Source organism: Alexandromys fortis, unplaced genomic scaffold (genome assembly GCF_014885135.2).
Source record: "Alexandromys fortis isolate MF-2015 unplaced genomic scaffold, M_Fortis_MF-2015_v1.1 scaffold_44, whole genome shotgun sequence".
NCBI lineage: Eukaryota > Metazoa > Chordata > Mammalia > Rodentia > Cricetidae > Alexandromys > Alexandromys fortis.
The window spans coordinates 6,413,787-6,431,095 of NW_026067921.1; the positions used below are offsets into that span (position 1 = coordinate 6,413,787).

At 44.1% G+C, this 17,309-nt stretch overlaps 1 protein-coding gene across 9 annotated transcripts in view; it reads left to right on the forward strand.

Annotated features, from left to right (window-relative positions):
* The first annotated feature begins 12,992 nt into the window (after window positions 1-12,992).
* Rbms3 (RNA binding motif single stranded interacting protein 3) overlaps window positions 12,993-17,309 on the forward strand; it is a 1,002,574-nt gene continuing 998,257 nt past the window's right edge. For all 9 annotated transcript variants that reach the window (XM_050141447.1, XM_050141449.1, XM_050141450.1 and 6 more), the window contains exon 1: window positions 12,993-13,125. The gene's annotated coding sequence lies outside the window, so the exon portion shown is untranslated. The remainder of the gene's footprint in view (window positions 13,126-17,309) is intronic.

Genomic DNA, 17,309 nt, shown 5'->3' on the forward strand with positions numbered 1-17,309 from the left:
CTTCGTTGGGGCAGATAACATTGGGAGATTGATCGGAACATATTTGCTGTAGAGGGCTGTCCCCCAAACACAGCAGCCGTCACCTAACAGAGCAGTTGTGACCTCACACAGGAACTTTTAAGATTGGGTGTGCTAACCGTTGATGTCCTCTCAGAGGAGAAGGAGGAGAGGGTCATTCAGTCTTCACGTGGGATTCTGACTGCTTCTGTCTGAACCTTCCAGCTGACTTCCATGTAAGTCTACCTAGCAGTGCATGGTCTCATGGGCTCTGAACATCTGGAGTATAAAGATTAAATGAAGGGGGAGCTCTACTTAGGCAGGAAGTTGTCGCTAGAATGAGACTTGCTGGTGATGTGACTTTTGGGGTTTTACCTGCACTCCTGTACATAACCTTTTCCCCATGTTCTGTAAACAATCCAAATAAACTCATTGGCTCCCAAAGTTGGACTTTGGTGGAAAATCCTTTGACCTGTTGGTGGTGCCATGTTCGGCATGAATAAACATTTCTTTATATCCCTCTGGGGAAAGATAGTGAGCGCAACAGAACTGACTCACAGACAGCTCTTTGAAGCAGAAAAGCTCAGTGCCTTTTACCTCCACAAACAAGTTGGAAAATTGGATTAGCGCCTTCTAGTTGACTGTCCCTTTTTCCTGGTACCTCAGTATCTGGTGCCCCAGCCATTTTGCCTGTGGACCAGAGCTGACTGAAGACTAATTTTTCAGAGAAGTCAGTAGAGTGTGGCCACACCCACTGATTCTTAAACCAGCAGACTGGAACCCATTTGAGGACTTGGGAAGGAGACTGCCTGCTCCACAACGCTATAAAATATTCATGGTGTGGCAATTATAGCACAGTTTTGATGACCATTGGGTGGAAGTTTTTGAGAAATGCAGTTTTGTCCCATTTTTGAATGGCCTGTTCCATGGTTGTCGATAAGAGTTTGGGAAGCACAGTGTCAACCCAAGCTTTTCTCCTGTGTCTCCATGAGTCTGATGAGAACTCAGTTTGCTTCCTGTAATGAAGTTGGTAAAGTAGACTACTATGTCTCTGAAACTTGGGGTGGCAGAGTGAAGCCAGCAGTTAAAGTGAATGAGTTCATGTCTCCAAAACATAGCATGATCAAGCTGAGTTACAGAGAATCCCTCCCAGCCAGAGAAAGCTTATCATTTATTTATTAAGCGTCTGTCTGAGCCTTGTACCAAAAGGAATTTGGATGTCATCTTGTGCTCCTGTCTTCAGGGAATTCCAATTCTGTCTCCTTTAGTGAAGTGTCTAGCCAGAGTATTTATTTCTACATTTTTAATTTAAAGTTAAAATTATTATTATTATTATTGTTTGTCTTATTGAGACAGGGTTTCTCTGTAGCTTTGGAGCCTGTCCTGGAACTAGCTCTTGTAGACCAGGCTGGCCTCAAACTCACAGAGATCTGCCTGCCTCTGCCTCCTGAGTGCTGGGATTAAAAGTGTGTGCCAGCAGCACCTGGCTTTAAAATTATTTTAATTTTTAAAAAGATCTTTTTATTTCTAAATATTTATTTATTTATTTTGTGTGTGTATGTGCACATCTGTGTGCAAAGGTGTGTGCATATGTGGGTGCCCTCAGAGGCCAGAACAGGGCATCAGATCCCCTGGAACTGGAAATAGAAATGGTTGTGAGCTGGCCATTGTGGGCCTGGGAACCCAACTCTAGCCATCAGGAAGAGCAGCAAGCATCTGATTGCTAAGCCGTATTTCCAGGGAATACTGCTTTCTTTTTCTTTTTTTTTTTTTTAAAGAAATTAAAACTAAAAAAAAATTATGAGGCTCCCATGTTCTGTGTTTTCAAAGAAAAATGTCTTAGGTGTAATTCTCAAGGTCCTGGTGATTTGCTTCAGAGTATGACTTGAGCCTCCCTAAGAGAATGGTTGTGCTAATAGGGCATTCTAGATGTTTCTCATAGTACATTAGAGCCTCCTCCCATATTAGCCAAACATGACTTTCAACTTTACCCCATATTATTCTTTATTTCTTCTTTAAAACTTTCATACATGCATACATTGTATTTTTATTATATCCACTTCAACCACTGCTCTCTCCAAATTCTCTGTACCCTCCCAAAACATCTCTGTCCCAACTTCATTTCTCCTTAAAAATTATATATGTATATAAGTATATATATGTATATATTTATGTGTGTATATATCCCATTGAGTACACACACACACACACACACACTCCCTATTGAGTCCACTTAGTTCTGCCCATATAGATAATGCAAGTATTTTTATTTCTTCTTTTTATTTATGGCATTTCACGCTTTTCTTTAGATAAGTTTATGAGCAGATTGGCCAGTCAGGACTGACTGGGAAGAGCCCAGCCTTCAAGTTCACTCCCATGGCTATGTGTGGGAAACTTTACTTCCTTCGCACATGAGAGTCCCTTAGTGTAAATTGGGATATAGCTTTTCCTAGATTACATGATTTAAGTGTGAAAGGGCTGCCCAAGCTGTCATTTATAGCTTAATGTAAGAAGTGAATTACCATATTTCCAGTGCATTCTATTTGTCATCCAGGATAATCTTGAGAGAAGAGTTGACTGTTCAGAAGCAGGGACAGTGAGGCTGTCCTTGAGGACAGCGCCTGTGTTCTGGTGTTGTGAACACCGTCTCTTGTGAAGAACATTCTCATACCCTCACTGGGGCCCTTCAGTTAGAACTGTCAAATCCCAAAGTCATGGAATTGAACCTAACATAAGTTCTGCCTGTCTGGGACCATTGCTGTCTCACAGAACCTTATTCTGTTAGGTTTGTTCAGCCCTCTGACAATGTAATGCAGAGTTCCTCCTCCAAACCACCCAGTTGAGTTACAACAACAAGAAGGAGCTTTGACAGAGTTACATTATAAATGCCACCACACAATGCTTTAGGGAAGTTTAGATTGTGATCTGGACCACACTGGTGGCTTTCCGCGGCTCCCTGGGGTCTCACTAGCACATGGACAAAGTGGACTAGCCTGGGTGACACCCTCAGGAAAGCATGGTGCTTCCGCCCAGTGGAAATTTGTCCTGACTCTCACATCACCACCTCGCTGGATAAAGACAGTAACATAGCAACAGAGTCCTAAACAATGTTTCATTTTAGTGATTTCTTTGTGTGTGTGTGTGAGTGTGTGTCTGTGTGTGTGTATGTGTGTGTGTGTGTATGTGTGTGTGAAGGCATGTAAGAGAGCAGCGGACAGCTCTTAGGTGTCATTTGTCACCTGATATCCTGTTTTCCTGGGGACAGAACTCTGGCCTCGGGTCATCAGGCCTTCGCACAAGTCGCATAGCCCTACGAGCCTTCTTGCCAGCCCCAGGGTGTTCTCTTCATCTAGACATGTGGCTCTCTCATACTGTATGCTGCATCTACTCTGGTCTTCAGCATCTGGGGTCTAGACACTTACCCACCTCCAACAGATAAAAATGGGGGTGGAGAGATGGCTCAGTGGTTGGGAACACTAGCTATTCTTGCAGAGCACTGGGTTCAGTTCCCAGCACCCGCATGTTGGCTCACCACCATCTGCAACTCCAGTTCCAGAAGATCCTGCACCCTCTTCTGACCTTGGCAGGCATGAGGCACACATATGCTGTGTATGAATATGTGCAGGAAAAGTACCCAGACACACTGGTGGTTTGAATGATAATGGTCTCCATAGGCTCATAGAGAGTGGCACTATTAGGAACTGTGGCCTTGTTGGAGGAAGTGATGACTGTGTCTGGCTTTGAGGTTTCAGATGCTCAAGCTAGGCCCAGTGTGGCGGTCTTCTTTCCTGCTGCTTATTAATCTGGATGTAGAAATCTCAGCTCCTTCTTGAGCGCCATGTCTGCCTAACTCCACCATGCTTTACCTCTGTTTTTTTTTTTTTTTTTTTTTTTTTTTCGAGACAGGGTTTATCTGTAGCTTTGGAGCCTGTCCTGGAACTCCCTTTGTAGACCAGGCTGGCCTCGAACTCACAGAGATCCGCCTGCCTCTGCCTCCTGAGTGCTGGGATTAAAGGCGTGTGCCACCACCGCCCGGCCTATGCTTTACCTCTGAAACTGTAAGCCAGCCCCAAGATTTTCTTCTTACAAGTTGCCATGGTCATGGTGTCTCTTCACAGCAACAGAAACCAAAACTAAAACACAGAAAATACAATTTTAAAAAAGTGAACAAATAAAAGAGCTACCATATTTTGCCGGAGTCTATAGTTTTTAATAGATTTAATCTCTCTGACAGTGATCCCCAACATAATACTTTCATTAAAGAAACTACACTCTTGGTGATAGAATTTGTGTTTATTTTTCTTCGCTGAGTTCTCTGAGGATCAGAATGGAAACTCTTTCTTCATCTTTCTCATATATAGTCATGGAGACTCCTCATTCATTCATTCATTCATTCATTCATCTATCTCACATATAGTTACCAAATAAAATAGTAAGAGTGGTGAGAAAGATAAAGTGCTGCCTGACCCTGATAGTCTAGTGAGAGGTGTGGACCCCACGAGGCAGACATGGGAAATGGACACAGGAAGGTAGCAGTCCTGAGTAAAGGGAAAATGCTGACAGGGAGCTGCTGTGTGGTTCTTGGGACAGAGAGGAGGAGGAGGAAAAGCTTGTTGGAGGAGGAAAAGCTTGTTGGAAAATGTGACCCCTACTGCTTCGGTTTCACCTGGAGCAACTTACATCAGCAACAAAATGCTTATAAGCTAAATCCAGCCAGGACTAAAGAACGGGTGAATGAGATGCTGGCAGCCCTGGACTTGAGCAACCATGCAGCACATTGTCATTTAGGAGGAACATGGAGTCAGTGTTCTACCACATCCGGTTCATGTCAGCTAAGTGTAGCTAGGTCTCCCTAAATAGACCTCATTTATTTATTGTTTGCTCTCAAACTGGAAACACAATAAAACCAAAAACAAAGCCTCTTTAACATGGTCACTAACTGAGTTTTTGCTGCTTACTTAGTTCCATTTGTAGGTTCTGGTGCCCAGGCAGGCCTATATGTTGTTTATTTCTGCCTTTTGTAAAGGAAAGAGGGTACTCGCATGTCACTCCTCCAGCTTTAGGCTTCATAACTGCAGGAGGAAGAGGGCAGAGGCTTCTGATGTGGCTCAAAGGGGGCAGGGAATGACTAGGAGTCTGAAAACCTGGACCATGAGGAAAGGCAAAATAGAATGAGTAGATTTAACTGAGGAAAAACAACACCAAAAGGGGTGTTTGAAGAGACTTGGAGAATACATGACCTACTGGGTATGAACGTCTGTGAGGTTCTGTAAAATGGAAAAGGTTTCAGTTGGCTTATGTGGCATTTCTTTCTCACTGTTGGAAATCTCTGCAGCATTCAGTTGGGTTTGAACCCAAGCTGGTTTCCACCAAGGGAATTGGATCCAGACTTCCTGGTGTCCATAACTGAGCTCTGTTGTTCCCTATTAAAAGGAAGGTAATTAGCTCAGGATTGTGCTTAGAAGGGACAGAGTTCTTATGAACACTATTGTGTCTGGGGGATGACAACAGCGTAGCAGCCCATTTTGGAGTTCCATTCCTCGATAGCTCAAGTGTGATGAGAGAATTATGCAGCTTTTTCAGTAATGATATTAGCAAATGATTCGTGGACTTCATTTCACCTCTTTTTTAATGACTTTGTATGGGTGTATGGGTGTGCGCATTCTAATTTACATAGCCATGTCAACTAAAGTGCTGGGTATCTGTGAACACAGCCATTGCCATGTCAACTGGAATGCTGGGTGTCTGTGAACACAGCCACAGTCATGTCAACTGGAATGCTGGGTGTCTGTCAACACAGCCACGGCCATGTCAACTGGAATGCTCCATGCACTGGAAGGCAGGCTGCTGTTTCTTTGAGCTTTGAGAACTTAATGTTGGGTAGCATTTTCCTCTGAGACCGAAGCATACAGTGCTGCAGGGAAGCTCCTAAAACTGAAGGCAAACAACTCCAAATAGCTTTAGGAAGTCTCTGAAACTGACAAGATTCACTAGGTCTCACCCTCCCCAAAAGAGAATATAAACAATAAAGGCCGCTGAGAGTCATTCCTCAGACAAGCCAAGCTGCAAGGAAGACTGTGGGCCAGACCCCCTGCCTGGAGGAAGCAGAAACTAGGCTGGCTGCCTCAAAGAGGTTTAGACAAACTGAGTCACTTGGAAGGTAAACTTTCCAACCTGCTGAGCTGCCTGCAGGCTGTGCAGGGTGTTCCAGGGTCCCAGCTTTTGTAAGCTGTCACCCATGCTGGGGTGGGCTTTCGTGATACAACTGTCTTTGAGTATTTCTGCACCTATAAGTAACCCCTTACTTGTATTCCTATAAGTAACCCCCCAAAACTGGGCCTGGTGGACCTTGGTGGCATCTGCACTTTGGCCTGCCATGAACTCACTGGGGTGAGCAGATGGGTGTATTGCAGCTCCCCAGGAAATGTCCTGTCATACCGCCCAGGAGCAGGGAATATGGCAATTCTGTCTAGCTCAGTCTCCACTGGGGGCTTGTTTTTACATGATTTATTTTACTTCTTTGGGGATATATAAACATGTTTTCCAGTTGAAATGAAAATTCCAAGCTTGTGCCTGCCATCTAGACTTCAGTCTGTCTGAACAATGCTGGTTGGTTCCTGGTTCCTGTTGGTCATTGTCTGAGCTGTGATGGTAAATGCAGATGTCTAATTGGCAACTTCACACCCAAATGATTGGTTTTCCCTTTTCCTTTCTTCGATATGCTCAAGGATCAATGAAGCCATACCAGAACAAAAATAGCATTTACTCAAAAACATACATGTTCCCAAGTTCTTTGCCTTGTGGCGTTAAACAGTTAGACTTGAAGGAAGCTGTCCAGGCATGGGACAGCTTCAGGTTGGAGTGCCATGGCTGACTGGTTGGCTGGCCGTCTCTCAACAGCTTCTGGAATCCTCCTCCACCTCTAAACCGCCACTGGATTTGGTCCATTTTCCAGGTTTTATAACAAAGTCCTCCTTTGTTGGAAAGATGCTGTGTTATAGCAGAACCAGGTGGCTAGAACCCTGGAATGCTTTCGTGAGGCTGGCTGCCTTCCTTATACCATTGTCTGAAATACAAGTGGCCTGGATTCCTTGCAAGACCCACAAGGCCTGGGGCAGGAGGAATAAAGGTGAATAGGGTCAATACTTTGGTTCTACTCATTCTTTGACATTTGGCTTCCTCTGGCTTTTGTAGATCATTTCGTTCTTGGGTGCAGTGTGGGCCAACTACCTATCATCTGTTCCCATTATCTGTCTCCATCATAAGCTTTCCATCATTCCTACCATTATCTACTGTCTATATTCCACCCCCATCATCTGCTGCCCACCATCCCCTCCTATCATCTCCTTCCTATAACCCACCCTCATCATCTGCTTCCCTAGTTACCTTAGCAACCAATGCTTTCTCTGAAGCCATATTGCAGAACTCCTTATACTAACTTCCTCAAGTCTGGATTAATGGTGTCATAGTGTTTAACAGATCTTGAAAGTGGCTGGAACTCTCAGTGTAATAATGCTTTGGGGTCCTTGACCTAAAGAAAGATGCCTCTGTCACCACTGTCATCCAGGAAGCTTGTTCCCATTTGTGCTCCTGGAAGGTGAGTTGGGTGAAATCTACAGGTTTACTAGGGAAGTGCTGTATTCTAGATAAGGGCCTGCCTACCTACTCACATGCCCAAGTAAGACCTGCCCCCAGATTTGTGTCTGTCTCCCAGGAGAACTTTCTCAGTTCATAGTCTCAGAGGTAGGGCTACTTCTGAGGGAAATTACAAGACTGAGTGATAAAGAGTTTTGTTACAGAGTGGATGCAGACAGGTTGGAGACAGCTACAAGGGGAAGTGGTCACTCTTGGTATTGAGGGAACAAGGAGGACTCCTAGAATACACGATCTATTGTGTGTGGCTGTGGTTCAAAGTCCAATATTTACCAATAGATTGCAAAGCAGGTACTTTCTTTTCCAAGCAACTTCACACAACTTCTGGAAGCATTTTTCCAGAGTTGTTGGCTCCTGAGAGAGAACTGTCATTAAGAGTGTATTTGAGTCGTTGTCCTTAAGTTGGTAGATGTGCCAGTAGACGGGTGGGATGGGGTTATTTTGGAGTTTGTTCTTCTTTCTAAAATTTAGTATAAGTAAATTGATGAGCTCCTTAGAAATGCGAGTCTCTGGACTCCATTCTCAGAAAGAAAACCTTGAGGCCCCCTCAGCTGGCCCCTGGCTGCTGTAAGAACACTAGCACTGGAGAGAGGGAGGTGCAGTCATCTGGCTTCTTGGTACAGTAAGATGAATTTGGTCCAAGCTGAAATCCAAACCAAACATTATGGCTAGTTTTTGTTTGTTTGATTGTTTTTCCAAATATCTCATGGGAGGTAGACAAGATTTTGTGATTTGTGACATTTGATTGATTCCCCAATACTGCCATACACATTGGAACTTCAGCAAAGTCCTAAACACAGTCAGGTCCTTAACATTTATAATTAATACTTACCAGTTGTTTTGTTCTTTAATATTTTCATTTTACATTTATCCTTAGTATTAGGAAGGGCATGAACATGTGAATCACAGCCTACCGCAATGACCACCTTAAAATGAGCCATACTAGAGGCTGCCATACGCAAACTAAGACGGATCAGCTTATAAAGTCCGTGTGAGTATGGAGACCCAAATTTGACCCCAGCACCCTTATAAAAGCTAGGCATGACATGCCTGTAATCAAAGTCCTGGGAAGGAAGAGACTGTGGATCCCTGGAGCTCACTGGCCTGCTAACACCTGAGGCAGTGAGAACAGTCTTAAAACATAAAGTGGAGTTTCATAATGGAGACACCTGCCATGGGCCTCTGGTCTCCACAGACACACACAAGCATGTATGCACATACACATACCCGCAAACTAAGTAACAGATACATAAGTGAATTTCATTCATTATACTTGATCCCCAGTCCACGCATCTCTGTCTCTTTGTAAAGTTTGAAGCGTGGGAACAGACGTGAAGAGCGACAATGTGTGTGTTTCATACTGAGTTGTGCCACTCCAACCTACCAGTTCCAATCCCTGCCCAAACCATTCCAAGGTTCCCCGGTAATTCTGGTTATATTTTGCAGACCAGGTATCTCGGTTTTGGTTTAAAGGGGCTCGTGCAATGATCTGTCAGGTGGTAGCACCTGGTGCCACTCCTGATCCCTAGAACCAACTGTGAGAAGGGAATTGACACCTGTAAGCTGTCTTCTGACTTCCACATGCAGACCATGCTCATGTGCACTTGAGTACACATGTGCTCGGAAACAACGCCCACCCCCCACATATCAGATGCACAGATATATGTACTATTTAAAATAGCATTCATATCCCAACTCGGTGACAATTTTGTTTTTATTAAAAATAGTAAAGGTATATTTCTAATAATAAAGATATAATTCTTTCTTGTAATTTTCAAAATTCACAATTTTGGTTAAAAAAGATGTTATAGTTTTTAAGAAATGATGCTTTAAAGATTAGACTGGTGTTGATCTCTGAAATGTTGAACTCCAGAAACTTGAGAACTTTCTTGTGGGGTCTAAGGAATAGCTCTGGGAAAGGAGGGGACAGACGCCCCCTACCCCTGCAGTTGCCAAAGTGCTCAGGATTCGGACCATTTGAAACACGAACACTTTCTAGCTAATTAAGGTCAAAGAAGAAATTTCTCTTCTATTTTTAAAATGATATTATTTAATGAAGTCTAATTTTTCTTTGGAATTTCTATGTAGCTACTCTCATCAGTAACCATCTATACACTTTGAAAGTGTAGGACCATTAAATTGTATACACCAAGGGTTGGGTTAATTAACACCAGACTGTCTAATTTAACCTTATTTCACAATTAGGAAAATGAGCATCAGGTAAGGTCACGGTTCCTCAGAAGCAGAGCTTGCTGCATTTCCGTGCAGTGTCTTGCTTCCAAAGCCTGGACTCTGCTTCAATTTGAAGCCACCAACTCCTAAGACATCCACACCTTCACTCCTGCAGACTCCAATCCCTTTTACCTCACTGGACACAAGAGCCTGGGAGGCCTTGCGTCCTCCGGTGGGCAGATGTTAGAGAGAAGACAAATTGAGCAGGTAGGATGCAGCCCGGAGCCAGCTTGCCATCCTAACCATGGCACAGATCTAGGAAAGCTGTCAGAATCAGCAGAGGCCAGCCCAGGATCACACAGGGATCCCGACGGCAGATGGAAAGCCGCGATGGTGGATGCTGGAGTTGGCAGCATAGTCCTGGCCCTCTGATCCTCTTCCAAACGCATGGCTGGCTTCCGATTGTCATGGCCTCGCCAGCCTGTGCTCTCTGCTGAAGTGTCTGCACGTTTCTGAGAAATTAAAATCTTATGATCTGACTCTTCATTTGAATGGGATACAGGAAGAATCATTATCCTCTGCAAGGGATGAGAGAAAATGATATTATGGGCACTTACAGAAGAAGGATTTATGGGGGAAAACAGTCTGAAGATTTCTGTTCAGCTGTTCACAAAGCTAAGGGACAGCAACCCTGTTGTTCTTCCTTGGCCTTCACTCGCTTAGCTCCACACAGTGTTTCCTTATACAGAGAGAGAAAACTGAAGGGTAGTTGGGGAATATTATTTTAAGGTGTGTCACTTTTGTTTATGCTGTGTTTGTTTGTTTAACTCTGTGAAGCTGTGATTCTTTGCCTGTCTAAAATACCTGATGGTCCTAATAAAGAGATGAACAGCCAATACCAGGCCAGGAGCAAGGAAAGGTAGGGCTAGCAGGCAGAGAGTAGAAAAGGAGAAGTGAGGAGGAAAAAAAGAGCCCGAGAAGACAGAGAGGAGGACATGAGGGGCCAGCCACCTCGTCAGTCACGGAGAAATAAGGAAAGAAAGGTGAGTAGAAATAGGGAAAGATCAAAGTCCAGAGACAAAAGGTAGTTGGGATAATTTAAGAAAAGCTGGCAAGAAACAAGCCAAGCTTAGGCCAGGCATTCATAAGTAATAATAAGCTGTTATGTGTATGATTTATTTGGGAGCAGGGGGGTGGCCTCAAAAAGCCAAATGAGCAAAAGCTACATACTCAAAGGGTATATGCAAGCTGTTTCTTTCTCCCCCTTGGATCCAGAAAAAAGTGCGTACCTAGAATTCCTTCTCAGAAAAAATATGTTCCTGCCTCATTGACCTGAAACATGTCATGTGACCTACCCTGGTGGGAAGACACTTATGGAAAGATGGTGTTTCTAGTATCTATGGTTGAGAGAGGTAAACAGATACTGAGAATGGTTTCGTCCGAACTGAGAATGGATGACTAGAGAGATGGGGAAGCAGAATCTCTTTACTACAGTAGTTAACTGTCATGTGATTTCTTGATGAGCTTGGATTTTGTACATTAGTTTAGGTTTGAGTGGAAATGTTTATTTATGCGGTGCTTTTCCTGCTGGCTGAATTTACACATGCATAGCGTTTTACTGTACTAAGCGCATCACACATTTTTATTATTTTATCATAGTTGATCCTCACATGGATTTGAAGCACAGACGCTGCAGAGATGGCTCAGCAGTTAAGATCACTGGTTGCTCTTGCAGAGGACCCAGGTTTGCTTTCCAGTACCTAAGTGGCAGCTCGCGACCATCTGTGACTCCAGTTTCACGGGATCTGGTGATCTCTTCTATCCCCCATAGGCACCAGGTACACACTTGGTGTATGGACATACATGTAGACAAAACATTCATACACATAAAAAAAATGAATCTTAAAAGAACTTGGAATCCAGAATCCGCTTTGCTAGCATCATGGAAAAACGAACTTAAGCTCAACAGCTCGGACTGCCTGGGGCTTGGACTGAGATAATGCCCGTCCTGTCCCTGTCTTTGCACCTGTACTGGTTTCCCTATCACAGACAGGGCTTACACATTCTGTTTAGAGAAATAGAAGGCCGATTGTGTTTGGGTGGCAGCCTGAAATCTTTTCTTTTTCCTCCCCCTTCTCAGAGACCCTCAGCAGATAAGTCTCCAGGTGCTCCAAAGGACAGAGGGCCCAGTTCACAGTCACAGCAGGTGACCTGCTTGTTTGAGGAAGCTAGGCATACTTATTTTCTGCAAAGTATAGTTATATGTACAGTTGCTTTTCATTTTTATCTTTTTCTCTGGACAAGTACGGAAACTATTGAGCTCTTGTTTTTATGTTTGTTTGTTTGTTGTTGTTGCTGCTGTTTTTTAATCTACACCCTAAACAAGGCTCCTCTGGGGAGCAGGCTGCTTTACCCCCTCAGCTGGGTTCAGGCCCTGTACAGAGGATGGCAGCAGGAAAGAACGGAGCCTGGAACACTTCAAAGTTTTGCTGCCAGTGCTCTCCCTAGTGAAGCGTAGCTAAAGTCCATCTTTATAACCTTATGCATCAATATAATTGTAAAATGTTTCTGTATTCTGTAGAATTACTCTTGTGTCTCCTCATGACACTCAACGACTTTTTGGTTCGTATCGGTGAAGAATCACATTATGTGCCTCTCGAAGGGAAGCTGAGTTGGCAGCAGTGTCCACAGGTGACAGATACACGCAGCCAGGCGTCTGAGGCCTTGGTGGGGTCAAGCCTTCTACTTTCTGTAGCAGTATGTGCTGAGACCATGGGCAGGGGCTAACGGTGAGCAGAGTGGACACTGGAGTCACTGCCCAGCCACGAGATGGACAGGAAATAAACCTGCTCACACTAAAGGTTAGCATTCTGCGAATTTCTTGGGTGGCTCTGCAGCCAAAGAGAGACACGCGACAGTTTGTGCTCACATTTCCTCCAATGTTGGTAAAAAGTGAGACTTGTGTGAGCCACGCCAATCTTTTCTCCCAATTATAAATTGATATCTCCCATAGAACCAAAGGAGAAAGGCTACGGCATCTTCCATTTTGCACCATTTTATCCCAGTACCTGCCCCGCCTTATTTGATGGAAAGCGGAAGTTAAAGCGGTTCCGCTGCTGGCGACGCGGGCTTTGTACAGACGCGGAAGTCGCTGGAAACACCGGAGCGATGTTTTGCCTTATGTGTGTGAGCTGAGGAAGAGAATGGTGGGTGTGAGCGGTGGCTTTACCTAAAGAAAGGACTGATAGGAGTATCCAGGCCTTGACTGCATCCTGCTTGGTAGCGCTGGCTTGACTGTACACAGTGAGTTTTTCATCGTCTTTCTTGTGGTTTGTGCTGAGAGTTCGCAGCGAGTTACAAGTCTCCACATTTCCTGCTTTCCATGTGAAGGTCTCAGGGATGCTTTAACCTAATCTTCACAGATCTAATGAAAGCAAGACCTAGAGGTTAATGCTGTCCAAAGTCATATGACTTTGGCTTCTCTGGGGTCCTGGGTTATCGGCTCAGTGCGCGTGCATTCAGTTTTAAAAGTCTGTAAGATCCTGTTGGGAACTTCCCAGGGAGATAATTCGATACTGTTACTCTGTGAATCTCTGCTGGTCCTGAAAATAATTTGCATACGATGCAATAAAACAGGGGGAAAAAGATGAGGTGATATTGGAGACAGTCCTTAACTCTTAGGCTTCTGGTTTGAAAATAAAATTATGATATCACAGAATTACTGCTTAGCACTTGGATAATTTCATATCTCAGGCAAATTAAAACATGGGCCATCTTACAGACAACTCCGAGGGTGGAAGAACTGACAAAGATGGGCTTCGTTTTGGTTTCTGGAGGAAAGCAGTTATATCTGGATTTTCTTTTTCAACCTTGCTAGTACCTTCTTGTTTAGGGACAATAATGCATGCCTTTCCATGGTGTCCCTGAATAAATAGATATTGGTGTCACCTTGCCTATGCTGGGGGATATCTTTAATGACGAATGAAAGGCTCTGGATATTTCCATGGCACCTCCCATTTGTGCTGGGGACATTTGCTCCCTTGCCTTCTGGTTTCTTCCACATCTTTACCAGTCACCTGCTTTCCCAGAATCCTTTATTAACTGACTCTCTAGCACGTTCAGTGCTGGGAAAACAATAGGGAGGGAAACCCCAGATTGAGTTGACTCCCACCCCACCCCATCCTTCCCCAGTCTCCCTCTGCTCTAGAAGGATTTGTCAATGGCCAGGGCTTCTGGGTGTGGGCAACCCCAGGGCAGCCCTGGTGTCTGCCCTCTGGACGCCTCCTCTTTGTGATTTAGCCTACAGGAAGGAAAAGCTGCCCATCCTCCCCTGCTGGCTGCATGGTGCTACCAGCACCCTTGTAGCTAATTTCTTATGTGGCTTTTTTGTCTTGGGCTCCCTGATAAGGTTTCTACTTTGCTAACAATTGATCACTGTTTTCTGGAGGTTGTGTTTGGCTGTTTTGTTCTAACAGTGGCTTTTCTTTTTAGAAACATTGTGAATATTATGTGGATTACTAGCCTTGCACCTGCCAGAATCTCAGGTTTATTCTCTGAGCCAGCCTGGTGGGTGGTTTCTCACCCCTATCCCGAAACACAGTAATCGTTGCTCTTCCTTGTAACCCGGGCTCTAATCCTTCCCCTTTAATTTTGAGTTTATTGCAAAAACCTTTGTCTTTGTGTTTGCAATATAATAGGCTTATCAGCTCAGTCTTTGAAATGCCACTACAGATTCTCAGTCTGGGGCTCCTATAAAGCTGCCAGATCTTTTCAGGCTTCCCTCTCCTGTGTCTCCCTCTGGATTTGGGCATCCTCAGAGTATTTTTTGAGTCTGATGTATATCCAAGTGGGTTTTCTTGTATTTGTTTCCACAGTTTGAAAACCACAGATAGACACAGAGAGCACAGTAGGGTAAACCCACTGGCAGATGGCCTGCCCATAGACGTGTGCAAAAGAACAAAACAGCCACACCTCTTTATCCTCTTCGTCATCAAAGACAGCCTTCCCTGAACGATGGGATGGCTATGTGCCCTCTGGTTAACCAGATATGCGATGACCCAAACCCTAACATTTGTTTTAGCCTCTGACAAGGGGTTGTTCTGTTTGATCCCAGTGTCCTGATCTCTTAAACAACGCCTATGCTGTCTCCATATCTTGAGGTAACAGAAAACCATTTTAACCAGATAGTGATCTCAGAACTGACCCAGAATATAACTTGCTGTTCTTGTTTTTTTAGCTTTTAGCTTTTTATACTTGTACTCTAAGGGAATTTTCTTGGCTATAAAACATTAATAGCCATTTGAATAAAGGTCAGCCTTGTTCAAACGGCAACATTCTTCTTAAAAATTTTAATTATATGTACTTATTTTTCTATTTAGTATATGTGCTATTTTGTATTTTCTATTTAGTGTGTATATGTGTACATGCTTGTGTGCATGTGTGTGCGTGCACATGTACCACAGTATCATATGGTGGTCAGAATTAGTTCATATGTGTCTTAGACATCAGATTTTACAGCAAACACCTTTACCCAGTGAGCCATCTCACTGACACCCAGAGAACTCTCAACTGCTTGTAATGTATTTATTAATGCTTTTTCTTGAAATGTGCTATTTTGTATTTTATTTGGAATCATTCAAAAATAATCTTTGTAAGAAAATGGGTTTTCTTCCCATTGCTTGGTACGTCTAAGGAATATACAGTAAGGTTTTATGTGCCCTAGAGTATTTGCACAAAATAAAGCAGTCATCATGCAGGAACTAATAGACACGGAGAGTGGTGGCTGGAATCTCCGGCGTGCTCAAGTTACAAGCACACAGGGCTAAATTAACATAGTGATGGGCTTTCTGTGCGCCGTTTGTACTTCTCTTTCGAAAACTTTCTTCTCATTATCTCTTCCCTCTCATAGTCGACAATTTTCTTATGAATATTAAATAGCTTATCAGTCTGTACTGTCGTAGCTTGAATTTGAAATGTCCTCTGCAGACTGGTGTACCTGAACCCTTGACTCTTCACTGTTTGGGAGGCTGTGGAACCTTTAGAAGGTGCTGTCTTGCTGGGGGGCTAGAGAAAGAATGACACTGGGGTGGGCTTGAGGCCTTCTCCCTTTTCATGTTCTCTCTCTCTGCTTCCTGTGTGTGGTTGAGACACAATCAGCCAGCTCCTTGTTCTGGCTGTCCGATGCTATGGTTTCCCGCCATTATGGAACCACAAGCCAAAGCAAACCCGTTCTTCCTTGAGTTGATTGTGGTCACAGTGTTTTGTCACAGCAGCAACAACAGCAACAAAAGGCTAATACGTCTTCTCTAGAATCAGAAAGCTTTTCCTTTGGGTAAAGAGCACCAATCTGGACTTTGTGTTTTAAAGTCCCTCACTGTAAAGGTTTCATCAATAGTGATCAATCAAATGCCCAGTGATTGTTTGGCCTTTTAATAAACTTAGTGGCTATAATAGAACTTGGCAGGTGAAAACTGCAAATGTCAATCATTAATGTTGAAAACCGTGGAATTTTACAATAAGTATATAATATATTCAGGTGGTACTGGAAAGTTTGTAGCGTCTTTGAATTTCATGGGGTCCTTTCCAACTTTTGGAGGCTTCACTTGGACAGCATGGGTTCCAGAAATCTCAGTGCTTCCTCAGCTACTCTAAGACAACGGCTTTCAGATTCTTGTCTCAAAAACTCAAAAATGAAATTTGCAGACCACAGAGAAACGTAAAGTAGATCCCTAGATAGGAGCTAGAGGGAGGTGGGATGCTGAGCTCCTTCCTCTAAGGCAGGAGTGGGTTTCTGCAGGTGGGGTCCCCATCATCAGTGTTAGTCTAGAGGATGTTTAAAGGACCAATGGCAGAAACTTGGATGAGGCATGGAAGATTAGCCGATCAGTCCAAGTGACCCTGCCAGGAGTGTCAGCTTTCTCTTGTCACATGCCCAGGTGCAGCAAGGATGAGAGAGTGGAGAGCCAGGACCTTCTGCTATCCCTACCCTCCAGCAAGGACACTTTCAAAACCCTGCCCTTCCTGAGAACCCTGCCTCCCAGTGTCATCACAAGTATGACACAAGACAGTCAGACCAGCCAGTCATCTGTAGTCACCTTCCAGTGTAACCCCAGCCTGCAGGGATAAGCCTCAACTGTAGCAGCTTTAACATGCTAGCACCAGCCCCCAAGCCCGACATGCCAATTACAGAGAGAAGTGATGGGGAAAGGCAGAGAGGGGAAGCTTAATCCATGTTTTGGGGAGTGGAACAGATGAGGGATGCAGTGGCCCATATTCATCTTTGGGGTACTGACATGAATTTAGGGTTTAAATAGAGGAAAAAATGGGAAGGGGAGATGAAAGCTATCCCTAATAAAGTAGTTCTGGTCAAGGTATGATCGTATGTGTCATTATCTCTGTCTGGTTTTCCCGTTTGCTGGCATCTGAACCAGTCTTGTTCCTGTAAGATAACATGTCTCCAGGGTGCAGCCTCGCCATTACGCGTGCTC